Genomic DNA, 18,230 nt, shown 5'->3' with positions numbered 1-18,230 from the left:
AGAGATCATCAAGTCCAACGCCCCTGCCAAAGCAGGTTCCCTACACCAGGTACAAATAAGAGGGAAACTACATCTCTTGTCCATATAGATAATCTACTGTTTACTCTCAGTTTGCAAACTGATTTCCCTATGTTTTTGACAATGAAGTGTGTAAAAATGGCCGGTGGTTCAACAGGGAGAAATTTACTGGGTTTGACTGGCTGCTTTCTAATTGGTGAGTGAAGGAAGAGCTGTTCAACTGCTTCACAAGACACTCACATGTCAAAACTAAACCAAAACAAACGTGCACCAAAGGTAACTTACAATCCTTGCACTTCTAGTCACTTATTTTTTATTTTTTATGTTACTCCAGGCCTTCAAACCACAATACAGAAATGATTCCTTCGTTTTGAATTTCCAGTCTTTCTCTTGACACACCTATAAGAACTGACTGATTCTTCAAAATTTCCTCATTCATTCATGTTTTTCCTCTGTAAATCTGAACAGATTGTGTCCCAGCCACAACGAGAAGCTGCTGTTTAGCAACATTCACCTGCAGACATTGGTAGTTTTCCTGAGATCGTTATAAAAAGTAAATTCTATCACACCTGATTGTCTTCACTTCATCTCTTGTGCCTTATTTCATTTTCAATATCCAGACCTTCCTCAGAGTTCCTACTCCTTGACAGACCTTCTCTAGCAAGAGACAGCACTTCATATCATAACAACTTCATGGCCAGTTTTACATGCTTAATTATTTTCTGTTGCTCCAAGATTAAATCAAGTCTATCATACAGGCAAGACAACACAAGCTGGAGCTTATTTCAGCTTTGAAGGCTAGCCTATTTTATATTGTTCCTATACCAGTATTTACTTTGGCAAATAGGGAAGGGCTAAGACAATATTGCATGCACACACATAAGAATATACTCACAAATTTGAAACAAGCGATGAATATATTTGTGTCTATACATACATTGATATTTGATGTAGAATACGTATGGATGTAGATCAAATGGTCCTGAGCTTGCATAATACCAGCCTATACACCACAAAATACAGAGGGCTCTTCTCTACCATTCAGCTCATAAGAGCCTGTGTGCTTTGATGGTAATCAGCAATGCCAAAACAAATCATAAAGATCTATGTCATGTTTTCCAAAGCAAAAGTTCACGGGGGGAAATGAGTATAACCAAGTTGTTCAGAGAAGATGGGAGAGTAAAAGAGAGAAGGTACAAGACGACAACATGTGGCAAGATAAGAAGAAGAGTGACCAAATAAAAAGTGGGAGATGGAGTGAGAAAAGGTTTGAAGGAAAAGAAGAGGTACTAAGGACATGAGAAGAAATATCACAAAAAGTGACAGCAACATGGGGAAGAATGTGAGTCGAGGAAGGGAATGGAAGTACTGCCACGGAGTGGGTTCTTTTTTCTTTTTTAATTTTAATTTTTCTTTTCCTAAAAATAGCTTGGGATCATATCTGCACAGTTCATCCCTCAGATGTTCAGTCGCTGACTTAAAAAGAATCATTAATCAGAACAAATGTTAGGGCACTGGTTACCTACACCCATAGATTAATGAGCGTCTTTCTATGAATCCTGCCTGTAAATGAGGAATGTGGATCTCTAAGAATTACAGTTCTGGTTCAACAGAACACCAAGCATGCTATCAGCACACTGTGAGACACCAGAAAGGACAAAAAATGACATTACTTTTCTAAGTCAATAACTATAAATAAGAAATACTATTTTTCTAATAAAATAGCAAAGACCATGAACGTAACACCAGTCATCTTTAAGAAAACAATATCAGCCAACTAAATTGCTGTGGGTTTAAACTGTCTGTAAAACACACAGTTTTAATTTTCAGTAGCAGTTGCTAGGATGCATTTCTGTTCCCTAGCAACACAATTTTAACCTACTTTCCTAGTCCATCTCTTACAATTAACAAGAAGTCTTTTCAGAAGCAAATCTTTAGCTCTTCTATCAATACAAGAACAGGCATGTAAATCAAATATCTTCCTGGAAGAGCTGAAAATTCATTACTTTTTTCTGAAATGAAGTACAGGGAATGGAAAAATGATAACCAAGTATCCCTGAGGAACTGCAGATTTTCAGCATCTAGTATCCCTGCAATTCTGAACTTACTCTTTCTTGAAAAAATATATTTAGTTCTTAATGAAAAAAATGTGTTGTCTTTTGGAGAATTTACTGGAGAATTTCAGAAAAGAACCTGAGATTATGAATCCTTTAAATAAAGAATATTCCCTTTTTGATTGCACCAGGACCTCTGGAGTGCAATAAACTGAATATTAAAGTCTGTAACACTTGGGCATCCTTTGAAGCTTTATGAAAAAACAAGAGTTGAATAAAAATTCCTCTTTAAAAATTCATAAGAAACAATGCATGTGTCAAGGGAGCAAACTAGACTCCTTACTTCCAGTATCTTTCTCATAACCACTGCTTACATATCATCTTGGTAAATTCAAAATCCTTTGGTATTTTTTTCAGAAGCAATGCTTCTGACCCATAGCTAATTAAGCAAGAATTAAAATACAGTACAAGTATGACATTATTTGCATGTTCGTGTCTTTTCATATTCACTTCTCATCAAATCTGCTAAGTGAACCAATATCATATCCAAATCATATCCCACAGCACAATAGAAGCATTGAAGAATTTTTTTTTTTTTGATATTATTTTGCAAGGAGAAAACTGCTATCTTTCCTCTGAGTGTTTGTAAACAAATCTTGCATGCCCCATGTAATTTATAAAAATCAATCCTTGCAACATTCAAGTCATTCCCGTAAACATTCAGCTTAGACAAACACTCTGAATTCAGAACAACTCAGCAGGCTTAGGCAACATTGGTTTCAAAAGGAATTCTAGATCACCTTAAACATACATCAACACATAACTTGTCAAGCTAATACTCAGAAGCCAGAGAAGGCACAGAGACATTAACCAGATGGGCAACACTAGAAAGCAGTGCTGACATGTCCAAATTTTGAAGCACTTCAAGCATTTTAAATCCAGGCACAGACTAAGAAACATCCGCAAGCTCAGTCCTATCTCTATTTATCAGTTCTTAGTATAAAGGTAACTACTGATTTATTAGGAAAAATAATTTTTAAAGTTTCACAAATTATTGAATACTTTTAAAAATATGATATTTTATTTGCTATTAAAATTATATTTTTCAGTCTGTTCCAATATAAATAAAAAATAATAGCACATTATCTACGACATCATACAAAGCAAAGTGAATTGCTCATCAGCAACATAGAAACTGAATTTTTTCCAGCAGCATTTGTTGAATTCCTTTTAAAATTCTATCAGTGCTCTGAACAGTTTGCAAGGAAAAAAGAAAAAGAAACACTGATAATTTAATTGCACTTAATGATAAATGATCAGCTCTAATATTTGTTGAAAACTCTCCCCATTTATGTAAAGTTTGTTTCAACTGAAAAAAAATGTTCTTGGTGTAATTACAAGGAGAGTAAGTTGCTTTGCATTACACACTACGTATCCATGAGTTTACCATCATTATGGTGTACTTGTGTTGAATAAGAAGTTAGTAAGTGCTTCCAAAAATCTGGTAATTGATCTGCTTTGTGGGCACCTATTAGTATTTAATCTTTTAAGATATCTTTCCTGTGCTATAAATGCTCATTTTTCAGCTGCTACTGAGATGAGCTGTACCAGCAGGGCGTACAACAATAAGCATAGAATACCTATTGAAGCACCGTCCCAGAAATAAAATTTCTTTTTCAATTTAATTACCTTCAGATGCATTGCAGATGCCTGGTCCTTCAGCAGAGGTTTAAAGCATATTCCCTTGCCATAGTGGAAGGAAATGCAGTACGTGCAATTCAGTGATTGTTTTATAAAGGTCAATACAGTAAGCCATTTGAGAAATCCTACATACACCTGTCATTCAAGGAAGTATTAAACACCATACAAAGCAAACATAGAAAAATAGAGTATGGAGTTTGGGAAGCGTTTAGAATAGCTCTCAGGCTTTACAAGGTTAGTTAGCTGTGTTTTGTAAACCATCAAAAAAAAAATACTGCCTTTTCAATATTGATTTTTATGTTATGGAGCACAGAAAAATACACCAAACAGAATAGAGACATGCAGGAATTTAAAAACGTGGGAAACTTCAAAAGGATTGAGATGCCAAACTGCCTTCCAAAGCAAACAAATCAGGATGAAATGAGATGGTTTTGTAACACATGCCAAGTCTTGTCACAGAATCCAAGACCTTTTATCCATAATGTTGTCCACAGGAAAAGACTGAAATATCTGAAGCCTGAATTAAGAATGAAACCTCAACATTGCTTTCACAGTTGTGCTGTTGAGCACCTGAAGAAACAGGAAAAGAAGTTGACTTCTGAAAACTCATCAGAGATAGAAAGTCATGGGTTTTAAATTCAGATTAGCTCTATTGCTGGAAATGTCCTGCTCAGCTGAGACCTGAGGGAGCTCATCTTTCCTTAACCTGATGTCAATAATAAATATATTTACAGTTCTTTGGTTGTTAAAAAATAAATTAAAAAAAAAAAAAAGGAGATATAGCTTTGAAGTGAAGAAAAACAATGAGCAGTCTCAGAAACGTCACTATTTAGAGACTTCTGCAGATATTAAACATCTTCTGAGGAACTTCTGAATAACTGTCAATAAGTAACACTTGAAATCAAACATTTGAAACCAGAAAGTCAACCAACTAGACACATTTTTTCTCCCTACCATGATTATGACTTTTTTTTTTTTTTTTGTTTTCACCAAAGCACAATATTCATCCTGCATCCAGTGATTTCCATATAAATTTGAAATCCAACTTGAGTTGGAGCTTAAGTTGGAGCACTATTAGTCATGTAGGAATCTTCTGATACAAAATTTGGTCCACAAGTTCAAATGCCAGGTCCAGGATCAGGGAATTACTGGCTGACACAATGGGCTTATTGATGAAAAGAAGACAGCATGCCATTTTACACAATGGAATATCAGCACACTGCATTATCTCATCACTGTAAATGCTAAGGAAGTCACATATATGCAGAAATAGTAAAAATAACTCTTGTTATTTAGTATTAACAGCTGGGTGCTTGAGAAGTTGTGTCCAAAGCTCCCTATTTGCCAGAATATGAGCCTATTCATTGCACATGGATTTGTACAAAATATAAGAATCCCATGTTATGAAATACGCTGGCAGTGGTCATGCAAGGATGATAAGATTTTGTCAATACACTCTTTTTTCTCATACTCATTTTACACACATATTTAGTCTTAGCATACCAACTCTTGGGTTGCTACAGTATAAATTCAAAAACTGCAACACCTTATGCTTTTCTTGGAGCTTTTCCCTTCCCAGCACCACACAGGTTACATCACACAGGTACACTCTTGTTTGCCAAGGGACTTTTTTTCCGAAGAGTCTCTGCCCTAAAACCATCCACCCTTAAAACTCACAGAAATGACCCAGGACTTGAAGCAAGTCTGCTGCCCCACAGATATTGGAGCCAAAAAAATACTGAAGCCTGGCTTCAATTCCACCTTTACTTGCATCTCGTAAGAGTGATGGCTAGAGGAGAAAATGTCCTTTACCCCATTGAGTTCTTACATCTAGCTACAGCATTACTGTAACAAGCAAGTGTGTAAGGCTTATCTGCATTTTCATACTATAGAATTTAGTGATGAGTTATTTTATATGTACAAAAAAAAAAAAAAATTCTTCTTAAAGTTATTCCAGAAGAGCATTAAGGTGTTAGGTTACTTGTAATCATCCCATCTCAATTACCTATGCTTTTAACTACACCTGAAAAAAAGCTGCTGTTAAGCAATGCTTCCATCCTCCGCTGAGAACAGAAAGTTGCAGTTCTTAGTATTTATTTTTCATAGGTTTCCATTTAGTCTTCAAGCTGAAAATACATATTACAATCCAGCAGCTGAAATGGAAACCAATTACAACATTTTAGGATTTTCTCATTTCCAGTTTTGAAATTGCCATTTCCCATCTTGCTGTTTAATCACAATCCTCTGTTGCTGATCCCTACCACAGCGATCTCTCTTATGTGACTGATGATGTAGAATACCATTGACTTTCTCAGACTCTGTGATCTCAGTTTGCTGCCAGTGGACTTGTTCCCAAAAATGTACATTCTGTCTTACACTTCCTTCAGCCACACTGTTTTCTAAAATGGCTTTTAGAACTGCTGGTAGCAGTGAATTCAGCAGTGACGACAGCCATACTGACAGCAGCAGTATTTCTTTGTTTCTCCGGAACATGGCTCAGGAGGGAAACTGTGTTAATAAAGCATTTCTATATCCTTAAGCAACCTTAACAACCCTAATCCAACTCACAATAGGAAAACATTCTCTCATCATCATAAAATAATAAAAAAAGATGTACGCAAATAAGGAATATACTGAATGTAAAATGTCAGAGAAGTAGAAACTCTTCATTATGATATTCTGACAACAAGCTAGATCTCAATGGCTGCCAGTATTTTGGATTTGAAATACAAATGACATGTGAAGCTTCACCTCTTACAGCTTCCTTTATGTTTTCTACCATATGACCTAGTTTTGTTTTGATTCCCAAGCATTAATCATGTGAGTTACATTGGCATCTGCTAGATTTTTTTTTGTTTTGCTTTCAGATTTTTCCCCAAATCAATGTCATTTTAAACAATATAAGCATTTTTCAAATGAAAGAAAAAACTTTCTTCATATAAAAAAATATACAGAAACATTATTGTGGAGAGATCATAGTTATTCTACTTTGAAGTCTGAAAGTGTAGCAGCAGGAACTTCATTTAACTAGAGGATCTCCTTTTCATTTAGGTTGTAGCTTTTCTGTTGTATAAGAATCCACTCACCTTTTACCAAATCCCTAACCCTCTGAAAATTAATAGTTCAGAATGTACAGATTTGCATGTGTCTTATTACCTGAAAGACCACAGATATCATCCAATTGTGTTGTCTCAAATTAGAGCACAAAGCTCTCTGTAATGGCAGATCAGAGATGACAGTTGGAGTTAAATCCATGTTTTTAATAAGGTCTCATTTTTATTCTCTCACTGATATTCAGGAAGAAAACTTGAATGAAAAGGTCCAAATGAAGGCTTTGTTAGAGTTGGATATGAGGGTATATGAGTGGTGTTACATGAGAACATACATGTTAAAAAAAAAAGCATAAAGAAAAGCAGAAAAGCTTAAAAAAAAGTGCAAACCCTTTCTTTAATTTCTTCTCTTGAAGAAGATGTCAAGAAGCATCTGGGAATGGAGGAGTAGTATTGTTAGCTGGAACAGTATTACTACAAAGCATCCCTTTCTCCTGTTCCCTTTTATAGTGTGATATTGGATATAGCTTCCTTGTTCTAAGAGAGAAGTGGTAAAATGAAATATACACTTTCCAGCTCTCTACAGCTTGCTTTCTTCCAGTCCATCAAAGAATTATCCCTAAAGTCTTCCATGAGACATGTGAAAGATTAGTGAAAGATTATCTCCTATTCTCCACCTCCAGATTTTCTCTCCTTTGATCTCATGCATTTCCTTATTCTTCTCTCATTCATGTCTTTTCCCTTTTTATTTCTATCTGACTCTTTCTTGTCACACTAAGAATGCATATAAACCTCATATCCACTTGCCTTTCAGTTATCAACTGATCTTCTTTATAATTTTGAAATCCTTCTATGTTCAGTTTACTGATACTGTCAGAACCTTTCTCCTTCCATGTACTATTTCTCCAGTTCTACTTCTGATTTCACAAAAAAAATCTGTTCATATCCAAGTTGCTAATCATCTCTTCACAGCTAATGCTACCCCTAATGTGGACACTGTTCCTTAAGTGCCTTTGGTTCAGTAAATCATCTTGAAGTTTTGATTTCCATTGCTTTCCAAGGTGTCCTCTTTAGATTCCTCTTCTGTGAAATGCAGTCCTCCAAAATTTTGTGAATGCTGCATAAGACTCTATGCAGATCCCTCTTTCCTTTCCATCAATTTATCTAGATGATTTCTTGTTCTTTATTAATAAGCAAAGCAGTGGTAAGATGGAAGGAAATTGTAAGCTTCTGTAAAATTTCACAATAGATATGTCTGACTGGAAATGCAGGCAAAAATGCATATGCTTAGAGTATGCCTGCCATACCTAATGTATTCACTGTCTTTAAACCAGTAAGTGTGGTTTCACAGATCATTAGCTCTCTATAACCTCTAACTGCCCATATTAAGTTTTATGCATTGATTCTGCTTTTGCTTTCCTGAGCCCCTATTGGGCACAGAAGAATTAAGAGCCTTATATTGTGAACCAAAACAGTCATTGTGAAAGGCAGAGAGCTCCCTTGGTCTAGCCAACCAGACCACTGATGTGTCAGAAATCTCAGTCCTACTTAGCACTACAACCATGTTCTTCTGTTCACTTGGGGAAAATACACATACATACACACACACACCAAAAGTGAAGGCATCATCTGAAGTCTTTCAGATGAATGAAGACTACAAACATTGTTTAGATATCATTAGATTTTAGGTGCTCTGGTCATTGAAAGAGAAAGACAGCAATGGTGTCCATTCCTGTCATTCCAGTTTGAACACATGCACGAGGAGATCTGAATTCAAATTCTTTTTTCAGTATCAGACAATTAAACTCCTCCTCTTCACAAAAATGTCCTAGAAGTAAGCGAGCCTGTGGGGTTTGTTTTCCACACCTCTTGATAAAGCAGAATTCAAGGTTTGCTGAGTTCAGTTGGAGCAAGGTTGAACATTATTGTGTGTGGCAATCAGCTGTGAAGGAAAAGCCCTGTACCCAGTCTGTGCTACAAGAGAGTTTATACAGATGAATTGGTTTCTTCAAATGAATATTTTGAGTATATATACACATACATAAATATGGAACTAGTGCATCTGGGCTCTGACTGAGTAGGTTTAGTTAGTAGACAAATGCTAAGTGCCTGTGGAAAAAATCTCAAGTTGCACAAAAGCAGTAAGGAAGATGTCTAGAGGCTTTGAATGCTAAAAATGATACAGGTCAAGTGCTCAGTCCCTTCAAAGCAGCAGCAGATAGAAAGCTTATTGGTTTGTTTTGTTTTTCACCCACATTCAACTTATTCACCTTTATTTTGCCTTAGCTCTGAGATGCTCTTAAGTTATTAAATAAATCTAATAATGATGACATTTGCCTTCTGTCTGATGAAACAGAATAATGAAGAATAAATGAACATACCAGTGAGACCCCTAGTCTTCTGTCAATGCATTTGACTCCATACACTTTAAATTTAAGCTGACATAAAAATTGATTTAAAAAAAGTTAAATATAGCCTGACTTCAGCTCATGAGTGATAGTTAAGTTGTAAAACAACGGAAAATTAATTGACTTAGTTGAATTCTACTTTAAATTCACGTCTCCAAAAAAAATTTCTTCATTCTTACTGTGCAATTAGGGCTTGTTTTGGCCCACATAGTGTGGTGCTGCAGAGCTATGACTTATGCTAAGCGGATGGTTTGTTACAGCTGCAAAAATTCAATGTACGGTCACCTCTGACCTTATTATCCTGACTAATTTATCCAAATAGCACTTTATGACTTCCATCTTGTCTCTGCATAGTGCCACCTTAGTTCCAGTTTGGTTTACTAGCTTGTAAGGTTGGCAGTGTTATTTCCAGAAGATACATTAGCAAGGGTAGAGTGAAATGCAAATATACATAGCCAGCCTCTTTCCTCCTTTTTACAGGAAAATCACCAGTAGAGAAGGAAAAAAGAGAAATAAAAGGTTATGAGGCACTTTAGAATCAAACAAGATGCCAAATACAGATAGGAATAAAGTTTGGTTATAGAAAAATTGGAGACATAACTACAGAACACACGCATACTTGAGATATCTTCCATCTAGACAGCAGAGAAAGCAGTGATGAAGATATAGCAGCAGCAACAATCCCCAGGGACTCTACCTTTTCAAGCTTGCACAAATATTCCTAAGGCTGCCTTCACTGCTATTTCTATACAGAGATGTGATATTAAAGTCATGCAAGGTCATGCTTATATGTGGTGACATACTAATCCTCAGAGCCTGTACTGCTCGTTTTTCAAATCTCAACATGAAAAGGTAAAAAAATAAGGCTGTTCAGAGAAAAGATGTTTGTTGCCACATGTCTGGTTCATCAGTGATCCAATTTGACCACTTCATGTGTCTTAATTTCTGTACAAGGAAACTAAAGCATGGGAATTGTTAGTAATCATTCATGCTCGTCCAAACACAGAGGCAGGATCTAAGTGAGCACATTCTTTGTGGGGCCTCAGACTTACCCATTTTCCATATAATGAAAGAAGCGTAAAAGACGAAAGAAGAAAGTGACTCAGACAATATAAAGATTAAAAATGGACCTGACCTAGAACTAAATGGAAATTTCCTGCAAAACGTATCACTTTTCCTGGGGAATTTCAGCAAAACACTGCTGTCTGGCAAGAAAATGTTTCATATGCAAAGTATATCATCAGCTTTTTGAAGGAAAGCAATTTACACATGCATGCACATATTTCAGAAACAGATTCATTCAACACACCACATCCTCATCTTCCTTCATCCATGCTGCATACATTATTGCTTTTTGGCACTGCAGTGAGGGAAACTCACTGAGAGATTTATGACGATTTTCTCTTAAAGTAGAATTGTTGGAAAGAGTGAAATGAAATATGTTGAGATTAGCATTTACTTTACATGAGAAATACAAGGGCTTTACTGAATAAAAATAAAGAAATAAAAACGTTGTGCATTCTTCTTAACTGGCCACTATTAGACTTCATTTTGTTTTTCCTTATTGCTCAATATTTTCTAGGAAAAACAATACATCCTTCTCTATTATCTGCTTTAAAAAACGTTTACTCTTCTTTCATAGCTTTCTTCTTGCTTTGATTTCTTTGGCTTCATCATGCTTTTGTAGCAGCATCTTTAACAGAAGTTAGGTTAATTTAGCCTTATACACTGCCCTGTGCCCTTCAGTCAGGTGCAGACTACATTTGGGAGATTTCATTAACAGTGGATATTTTAATGATTTGGTTCTCTTCCAAAAGTTTTTAGTAGTGGTAGCGTTAATGAGGGTACCTCTTGAGATTTCTTCACAAATACATTTATATAAAGATATACAATAGTTTTTGATATACATACAGTGATCTCTCTGCAGTACTGGTTCATCTCCCATGTTGGAAATGATTCTCTGACCCGAGAGGAATAACTCTGGCATCCTCTCCCACCTTGTTATTCAAGGATGACAGTCTCATAGATGCAAAGAAGCAAAAGGAGCATTTAGCCAGATATAAAAATAAAATAAAATGAGACACAGTGTAGCTATCACACAACAGGAGCTGCACTGGTGAATTAAGGGGCTACAACAATGCACTCCAGAGAGAAAAAACAGACAGAAAATCGGCCACAGATGGGATAGTTATTATACTACAACTGAATGGAAAACAATTAGATTTTTTTTTTAAAGATATAACTACTACAGTGCTAAAAGTAAGACAATTGTGCTTCAAAAAACCTTGAAATTCACTCCAGGTTTTGCCAATGACTCTGTATAGCTGATTTAATTTTCCATTATAACTCAATTGTTGCCATTTATCCTCTGACAGAACCATAAAAAGATATAAAATTCAGCCACCTAAAATCACCAGTAAATTAAACTATCCAGATTGGTGTTACTGTCTGTAACTACTGCTCAAGGATATCTAAGTGTCTAACTGATTAACTTCAAACTCTAAATTAAATGAACAAGGTGGAATGCTTGTCCCCACATAGAATTAATAAAATCAGTGGAGAAGCTTAAGATGCTTAGCAATTGGGAGCCTATTTTACGCATTTTTCTTTTGTCACTGGAACTGGGCAAATCTTTTTTTTTTTTCTTTTAAATTTTTATTTTTTAATGATTCCGGACACGGAAGGAAAGGCTCTCTGTGAAACCTTTTAGATGGATGTTTAAAATCAAGAGGTGTGAATGAATCCACAGAAATCATATTCTTTATGACGCAGCGGCTACTTTGATTTTTATAGATTTATTCTAAAGCTCAGTATTGCACGTTTTCCACTTAGGCAAGAAAGCTACAAATAAGCATCTGAACAATAATGGAATACAAACATCCATAAGAACACATTGTTCCTAACATCATATTCTAGCATGATATAAAAATCATTGATATACTTTAGAGCTACCTAAAAAGGAAAGAAGCACAGTAATCAATGATATGTGGAGAGCTGTACTGCTGAGATCTCCATTTTTGCTGAACTTTGTCATGACCTTGAATGCAAATCAATCTGGGATGTGTGCATCTTAAAGATTTATTGCTTTGGTTTGTTCCAGTCTTTTCTTAAAAAACTGAGTTAAAAATAACTCAGACAGCACAGTGCGTTTTCCACTTAATTTGGATGATGTCAAATGTCTTCATTATTCTTAAACTAACTTTCCTGTGCTATGTAATACCTACCAAACCACAGAAATCTGAACAGTCCTTAGGCATGCTTAAAGAACAATAATAATTCTGCAAAGCAATTTTATTCTGCATCCTGCCTCAAACTATCTTTTGACTACTCACATATTTCCATGCAACAATGATTGCTTATTCCTGAGATTTATCATTCCTCTCCTCTGAGTGCTATCCAGAGCTATTAATAAAATTCAAATAATCACCTTCAGCCATATTTGGTTTGTCTGCAATGTAATTGAAAGAAAAGATTTTAGAGTTACCTCACTGGAAACTCCCTAGCTAAGAAAATTCTTATGGCATTAGCATCAAATATTCTATGCAAAGGAATTGTTTTTCTTTTAGGAATTTTCCAGTAAATTGCTATGGAAAAAGTATTTCTCTTGATGTTTCCATTCTATAGTAGTATAGTTTTGCCAATTTTTTTTTTTTAAAAGACATTATGTAACATAAAGACTATTTGTCTTCTTTTTTAATTCTCTGTTCAATGCCTTGTACATAATCAGTTGTTTCATTTACATGTTATCCATAAATATGCTTTTCCAGGGGTATTATTTGACTCACTAGCAGAACTGGAATTATTCTCTTTATCATCATGCTGTCTGTTTAGTTTGGAAACTATACCTCTGCACTGCTCATTACTCACTCTTACTCAACTTTTGTGGAAACTAACACAATCCTGAAACAAAACATAGGTAAAACGCAACGTATTTTACTTACCATACTATGCCAGTTATGAGACCGGAAATCTAAAGATTTCAGAAGAACCTCTTGTGATTCAACAAATCCAAACACAAAGTCTTGCACAGGGTTGTGACGATCCCCCCTCTACTATGCGCTGGTGAGGCCTTACCTGGAGTACTGTGTCCAGATGTGGAGTCCTCAGTACAGGAGAGACATGGACCTGTTGGAGTGTGTCCAGAGGGCCACAAAAATGATCCAAGAGATTGAACACCTCTCCTGTGAAGACAGGAAAAAAGAGCTGGAGCTGTTCATCCGAGAGAAGGCTCCACGCAGACCTGATAGTGGCCCTTCGGTATCAAAAGGGGATGGTAAGAAAGGACAGGCTCTTTGGCAGAGTCTGTTGTGACAGGAAAAGGGAAAATGGTTTCAAACTAAAAAGGTGGAGGCTTAGACTGGAAATAAGATGTTTGTTTTTACAATTAGGGTAGTGACACGTTGGTGCAGCATGCTCAGTGAGGTAGTAGATGCCCCATCCCTGGACACAGTCAAGGTCAGGCTGGATGGGGCTCTGAGCAACCTGATCTGGCTGTAAGTGATGACTATGACACAGCCTACTTAAACAAAGAAATTACAATCCTTCTCTTTTCTTCCCCTCCTTTCTCTCTCTTGGGTCAATTACCTCATTTTCTAAACTACATACGATACAATTCTCCAACTACTTTGCAGTTCCACTTGCCAGGCACATTTCTGAAAATCAGCTTAGACATCAGGTATGAGCCCTCCATACTCTTGTACCAATCTCACTCACTTGCTTGAACCTGTGTACAGAGGTGTGTGTGGGCCTGATGCCTGCAAGGAAGCTGCTTTCATGGTAGGGGTGGGGAAATCCTTCATAGCAACCCTGTTTTTCCTGTGACTTAAACTCCTTGTGAAGCTATTGGAGACAGTCTGTATGGACACTTGTTATGAGCATGATGTACAGCAGTGTAAGGAAGTTTGTAGAGCAAGCTGAAATTTCCAAACTTCATTTTGATGAAGAAAACACCTGAAAGTAGTCCTACATGATGCTGTAATGAACCCAGATTCCAAGCTTAAAAGATATTTGAATCTATTAAAGAAAACTCCTAGAATTCTAAATTAAATACCTGAGAACACATGAAATATCTAGATCTGAAAGATACTGAACATCTATTGCCAGAACACGAGGCGAGACCTGGTATATAGGCTGCCTAATTTTATGCCTACATTGCTGAAAACTTTGGACCTAATTTCAAGTAAAAGTAAATTACTGTATGCCTTACTTAGGAGGGGAAAAATATTGTCAAATTTTGACCTACTACAAAATAGGAGAAACATTCAAAATTCAGTAGATCTTCATATTTTTGAACTACCACTCAATTTTATACTACTATATATTTCTAATTTCTACAACATTCAATCACTAGATAAATGCATACTAGCATTTTAGCTCATTTTCTTCCAGTGACCCAAAGATTCCTTGGATAAATTGAGAATATAGTAAACATATTTTATTTCAAGTGAGGAAGGCTGAAGTAAATAAATACATAGATGTCAAAAGTCAGTATTTCAATTCCAGCTAAGCCAATGATTTACTCAGTGATCCATCAAACCTCTATGCCTCATCACGCCATTTATAAAATAATGATAATAAACTGGGTGTGTTTTGAAAAGTGCAGGCTCAGTTAACTTTAATTAAAGTTACTTTTAAGAAGTAAGTTTTATTTCATATAATAATCCTTAGCAATTCAGTGAGTTAAAACATATTACTCTGACAGTAAAAATGCCACCAAGGTGAAATCTTCTTGGGGAAAATATAGATTCTCAAGATGGATATATATCCCATTTTGACTTGCTTGACAGCAATTCCCATTCTCCTCCCAACATAGTGCTTAATTCTCTAAATGCTTGTCATAAGAATAACAGATGCTAAATTTTGCTGACAGCCAGTTCTTCTATGGGCTACGCTTTCCTCCTCACATATCACATGACTAACTCCACCAATTTGCTATCAGAATAAGTAACTATGTATAATGACATGCAAGCGGTCAGTTATGAAATCACTGAAAAATGTTTTTTGTATAGATTTGGTGGCAAATCCAAACAAACTTGTTAATTAGTTTTTAAAACTAACGGAGACAACAAGAACAGGGAAGAACCACCATATCAGGATTGAATTTCTAAACTTCTCACTACTATAATATTTAAGATCCAGACAAAAAAAAAATGATGATGCTCAACCATATTAACCAGCTGAGTCATCACAACTTATAAGAATGATTAGATTGTTAAGTTGTGAGTTAAAAGCAGATAAGTAATAATCACCTTCCAAGTGGATGAAGCAAATCCATTTTACTTCGTTAGTTATGCATACATATAAATGGCTTAACTAATGAGCTGCAGACTTTTCAATATAGCAAGGCAGTAGTGTGGCAACTTCTGGACATATTAAAAGTTCACTGTTCACAAAATTAAAATAGCTGCATGAAAACTTAAGAAATTTGCTTTATATGAGGTCAAAACAAAATTACATCTTCTGTCCTAAAAAAGTCCTGATTTTGATGGCAGTTATTAATTTTTAACAGTCATCTGATTATTAACTAATTTCTCTAACATCCCTAGGAAGGAGTGTGGTGTCAACTGTGCTTTATTTTATTCTTTCACACTTTTACTGTTCATTTTGACTAAAAGTTTTACTGGAGATTTTGTTTTGATTTGCTTCAAATCCACACAGAATAAAGGAAATCTCTCACATTGAAACTCAAACTGTACTGATCATTCTTTCATAAGAGACACTCGAAATCTTGTCTACATTATTCAACTCGTTAAAACACATCTGTCAGGTCATTATACTCTATTAATTCTTCAACTGATCCCAGAAATGAAGATTTGAATCTCTGGGATCCTGATTTATTCTTCAGAATAAAATAATTTTTACTGATGTTAAATGAATTATACACTTCACTTCAGGACAGGCAGGCAGATAAGCCCAGGCAGTACGGCCCATCTGGAGCCATCAGAGCTTCCATCAAGGAAAAAACAAATCATATTCAAGTATGTTAACAAATGAGTACATCAGTTAGCATGAAGCACAAAAGTCAGAACAGTCTAAGGTAGGAGATGTTCTAGCTAGGAATTATGGAAAGAATGCCTTTGAGTCCTAGTTATATTAATGGGAGTGGTGACATTCCTTATGAAGAAAATGATTTTTTTTTTTCTGGGTAGCAAAATCCATTTCACTTGCATGCACTTCTATCCCAAATATCCAAACCTATCTACAGGTTTCTGACAAAAGGCATCACCATCTGGTTTTGTAAGCTTTATATCACTGCCAAATGAGCCAAATTCTTTTACTTTTTAACTGCCTCTGAGATTGGATATGTGAGGCATATAAAATGAAATGGCATCCGCAGAACAAAATTTCACTTCCCTACTCTTATTCCCTCTGAATGTTTTTCTTTGTACTAGAACTTCAATTGAGATTGTGGAAAAAACATAGCACTTTTTTTATTGTGAAAGTTTTTTTTTTAAATAGCCATGAACACAGATCTGAGTTTTCAAGTATTTCATTAGTACAGGAATTAAAGAAAAGTTATATTATTGTTTTAAGTATTAAAGGTCTGCCTCTTTCTTGTTCACAAGAAAGAGGCTGTAAAGGAAGAGAGAATAAGTACTTTAGTACAAGGTTCCACTATAATTTATATTTCTTCAAGTTGACTAATTTGGTCTCTGGTGGCAAATCTTTAGGCCTTACACACTGGAATTTACCTTGCTGTATAAAGCATTACTCTGTTACATTTTTAGATGGATTATTTTTACAGTTTTTCTCCTGTCACTGAATTAAGACAGAAAAACAAATGAAAAAAAAATATGCAATCAGAATGGAAGAGAAAGGGTACAAATCAAACCTGGCTTTAATAGTTGTAGCAGAAGTGCTGAGTCATGGCCTAAAACAGTGATTGAGCACCTGGTGGGAAGGCAGAGCCAACCCAGGGGAGCTCAGGTGCATGCAGTATGCCAGGATCCAGCCCTTCTCAGACCTCATTTGGGGGTTGGCAGTGGAGATGAGGGTACTCTTGCTGGAGATCCCTGCTTACCTGAGGCCTTTCAAAAGCAAGCAGTTCTTTTTCTTCATTTCTGCTTCCATAGCTGCTGCATTTGGGCTCATTCTCATTTGCTGTAGTAGGAGATTTTGCCACCCTGCTATTATCCCATTATGGCATTACAGGAGTACAAAAGGGATTAAAAGCAAAAGGGATGATACAGGTGGTTGCAACTTATCAAATGGAGAAAAATCCCCAAATTAGGAGTTTTTGTTTGTTTTTTTGTTTGTTTGTTTGTTTTTAATCTGTTTAAACCTTAAATCCAGTGTTTTTGTAGCAAATACTAATGATTAGCTGAACATTCTCCTCAGAGGATTATCTGTGATCATGCTTTTGCCAATATATTTATTCCAAAATTATTAAATCAGTTTGGGAAGAAATAATTTTTTTTTTTTTGGTAAATGTTCTTAAGATCATTTCCTATCTCTTCACTTTTTTTTTTTTTGTATTTACATTCACTTCTAATTCCTATGTTCCAAGAACAGATGTTTTGATCTATTAGATTTTACCTAAACTGATAAGTCCAGAGGTGTAACATTTCACAGTTGAAGACATCTTGTTCAAATAAACAAGTGAGAGAACAAATTATTTGTTTCTACTAAATCTGAGCATCTTTGGTTGAACTTTTCTCTACTCCAAATATTGCATGTGTATAATTGATTGAATTTGCCATAGCTAACACTAATATCTCTTGCCACTGACTAGGAAGAAATTTCTAACTATGAAGCCCCTTTCCTGCAGACACTTTATATTATAAAGCCCCAAGCTTATATTATTCTAATTTTAGATAAACACTGCTGTGCACAAAGGAACCTGAATAATTTCTTCCTACAAAAAATGGCTCAGTTAAAAACACCCATGCCTTTCAAACATATTACTGACTCCTGAAAAGAGCTAAGCCAGTGTGGAGGTAAAAGTTGCAGTTTTTGTATGGAGCTTATACATTTATATATGCATTATCATAATATGGTCA

The sequence above is a fragment of the Phasianus colchicus genome, chromosome 4 (genome assembly GCF_987193195.1).
Source record: "Phasianus colchicus chromosome 4, bPhaCol1.hap1.1, whole genome shotgun sequence".
NCBI lineage: Eukaryota > Metazoa > Chordata > Aves > Galliformes > Phasianidae > Phasianus > Phasianus colchicus.
Note: the sequence above shows the minus strand (reverse complement) of the source record.